We start from the raw sequence: 2,345 nt of genomic DNA, 5'->3' as shown, positions 1-2,345 counted from the left end.
GTCTGCCTCTTCCTCTCCCCTAAAGCCCAATAAGGCCCATATACTTCTTCTCGCGTATTCCCTTAACTCCCGAGTACTCCAAAAAATACCCGAATCACTCGGAACCTTTCCGATGTCCGAATATAGTCGTCCAATATATTGATCTTTACGTCTCGACCATTTCGAGACTCCTCGTCATGTCCCCGATCTCATCCGGGACTCTGAACTCCTTCGGTACATCAAAACTCATAAACTCATAATATAACTGTCATCGAAACCTTAAGCGTGCGGACCCTACGGTTCGAGAACAATGTAGACATGACCGAGACACGTCTCCGGTCAATAACCAATAGCGGGACCTGGATGCCCATATTGGCTCCTACATATTCTACAAAGATCTTTATCGGTCAGACCGCATAACAACATACGTTGTTCCCTTTGTCATCGGTATGTTACTTTCCCGAGATTCGATCGTCGGTATCTCAATACCTAGTTCAATCTCGTTACCGGCAAGTCTCTTTACTCGTTCCGTAATACATCATCCCACAACTAACTCATTAGTTGCAATGCTTGCAAGGCTTAAGTGATGTGCATTACCGAGAGGGCCCAGAGATACCTCTCCGACATTCGGAGTGACAAATCCTAATCTCGAAATACGCCAACCCAACATGTACCTTTGGAGACACCTGTAGAGCTCCTTTATAATCACCCAGTTTCGTTGTGACATTTGGTAGCACACAAAGTGTTCCTCCGGCAAACGGGAGTTGCATAATCTCATAGTCATAGGAACATGTATAAGTCATGAAGAAAGCAATAGCAACATACTAAACGATCGGGTGCTAAGCTAATGGAATGGGTCATGTCAATCAGATCATTCAACTAATGATGTGATCTCGTTAATCAAATAACAACTCTTTGTCCATGGTTAGGAAACATAACCATCTTTGATTAACGAGCTAGTCAAGTAGAGACATACTAGTGACACTCTGTTTGTCTATGTATTCACACATGTATTATGTTTCCGGTTAATACAATTCTAGCATGAATAATAAACATTTATCATGATATAAGGAAATAAATAATAACTTTATTATTGCCTCTAGGGCATATTTCCTTCACTTGGACCTCTCTCACTCCACCATTAATGCCCCTCAAGCTCTCTTGCCCGATCTCTCTCTCTAGCCACTCAAACTTGTTGATTTGCTAGGGATTGAAGGAGGAGACCTAGATCTACACTTCCACCAAAGGATATTTGCTTCCCCAATACTTTCTTGTGTGGATTTTGTTACTCTTGGGTGTTTGAGCACCCTAGACGGTTGAGGTCACCTCGGAGCCATATTCCATTGTGGTGAAGCTTCGTGGTTCTTGTTGGAAGCCTCCAATTAAGTTGTGGAGAGAGCCCCAACCTTGTTTGTAAAGGTTCGGTCGCCGCCTTCAAGGGCACCAATAGTGGAATCACGACATCTCGCATTGTGTGAGGGCGTGAGGAGAATACGGTGGCCCTAGTGGCTTCTTGGGGAGCATTGTGCCTCCACACTGCTCCAACGGAGATGTACTTCCCCCCAAAGGGAAGGAACTTCGGCAACACATCCTCGTCTCCACCGTCTCCACTCTTGGTCATCTCGTGCCTCTATTTAAGCAAGCTTACTTGTTTCATATCTCTTGCTTGCTTGTGTACCTATCCTTGTTGCATCATTTAGTTTGCTCACCTAGTTGCATATCTAGACAACCTACTTTGATGCAAAGTTTAAATTGTTAAAGAAAAGCTAAAAATTGTTAGTTGCCTATTCACCCCCCTGTAGTCAACCATATCGATCCTTTCATAATTAAGCCACAATATACGTGGTGGGCCTTGTGTTAAATACCATGTTATTGTTGACCAAAGTTTGAGAGCAAATACACCTTAATTTTGCTTCCTCTTTCTAGTTCATCCATAATCTCTTGCTATCAAGAGATAAGAGAAGGATGTTCCTACAAGGCTCCTTAGAGCTCAGTCACTCTCGGCCGTCGGATCGCTTTGCTTGATGCGATTCTAGGCGTCGGATCAAGATCTGAAGGAAGCTGGGCTGTTGGATCTAAAATAATCACTGCTGGAATGAATAGTTACCTCCCGCTGTAAAAGATCTCATGCCACCGCGCATAATTCCAGCGCCCCCCCGAGGGCATTTTAGTCATTTTACTGTAGGGTATAAAATGTCGCCAGCTCCCCGTAGAACCCTAGCCGCTCGCCCCGCCCTGCCGTCTCGCCCATCCCGCCGCCCCGCCGTCTCGCCCGCCCCGCCCGTCCCGCTCGCCGTGTCCGTGGTCGATGACCGCGGGCCCGCCATCCCACCCTGCCGTCTCACCCGTCCCGCCGCCCCGCCGTC

The sequence above is a fragment of the Triticum dicoccoides genome, chromosome 5A (genome assembly GCF_002162155.2).
Source record: "Triticum dicoccoides isolate Atlit2015 ecotype Zavitan chromosome 5A, WEW_v2.0, whole genome shotgun sequence".
In the NCBI taxonomy this organism is placed as follows: Eukaryota; Viridiplantae; Streptophyta; class Magnoliopsida; order Poales; family Poaceae; genus Triticum; species Triticum dicoccoides.
The sequence above is the reverse complement of the archived record's forward strand: the minus strand, read 5'-3'. Positions refer to the sequence as shown.